At 48.5% G+C, this 909-nt stretch overlaps 1 protein-coding gene across 1 annotated transcript in view; it reads left to right on the top strand.

Moving 5' to 3' along the window:
• IGLON5 (IgLON family member 5) overlaps positions 1-909 on the top strand; it is a 347431-nt gene that overhangs the window by 1276 nt on the left and 345246 nt on the right. The gene's annotated exons all lie outside the window — the stretch shown is intronic.

The raw sequence follows: 909 nt of genomic DNA, 5'->3' as shown, positions 1-909 counted from the left end.
CCTCCTCTTTTCAACTTTGACATTCTAATTATCCTTCCCCCCCCCAGCAAATGTGTACCATAGCCCCCAGGCGGTGCAGGGGTTAATGCGTAGCTTGTGTTGATGACATGCTGTTGGATCAATGAGACACAAGACGAATAGTCAGGGTCTGCGCTGACCTCTGATCCCGCTAAGAGACCCTACATGGGTGGGACAGAGGAGGCAATGATGTGGGTGGTATTCCTAATAGGATGTATGCATTGCAGCTGCATGTAGGACCTGCTGTGTACAGCATCTTTATTTTAACGCCAAACCCCCCATTCTCCGAATAGGCTACCATGGATGGCCTGCCTAGGGAAGCGACGTATAGCCCAAACACATCGAGCCCTTTTCATCCAGCAGAGAACGCTTGCTCTGCGTTTGCTGGGTCTGTGCACCCCCCTGCATAGGTCTACGCGCTTCAATGGCCTCTTTTGGGGGGGATCACATTTTTGATACTTGTCGAAACTGGATAAGTCTCCTATGTATTCTATAGTACTTCGGGCTTGTGTGTTAACCCTTTTATGATCGCGGCGCTTAAGGCTTTCCCAGATTTGTTGATAATGATCGTTAATGAATTCCTTGTATCAATATGTAACCAATCGTATTGATCATTGGTCAATACAATTTGCTACATATCAATACAACTTTTTCAACATCTCCATTGGCCGGTGCCTACGTCTCCTCGATGTACGTGTGCCTGGTCACCCTTATCCTGCTGAGCATTGCATAACAGCGTCGGTGGGAGCAAAGTGTAGCAGCCAATCAGATGTCAGCGCTGTCATCTGAGAGATCATTTATGATTGGCCCCCCCATGCGCTGAATGAGCCAGGTTCCAGGCAGTTGGCTATGACTGCTGTCCTGCAGATCGTGTTGAGACAATGCGTTGCT

Source organism: Nanorana parkeri, unplaced genomic scaffold, assembly GCF_000935625.1.
Source record: "Nanorana parkeri isolate BGI_ZX_2015 unplaced genomic scaffold, ASM93562v1 scaffold155, whole genome shotgun sequence".
In the NCBI taxonomy this organism is placed as follows: Eukaryota; Metazoa; Chordata; class Amphibia; order Anura; family Dicroglossidae; genus Nanorana; species Nanorana parkeri.
This window is presented reverse-complemented; position numbering and strand designations above follow the sequence as displayed.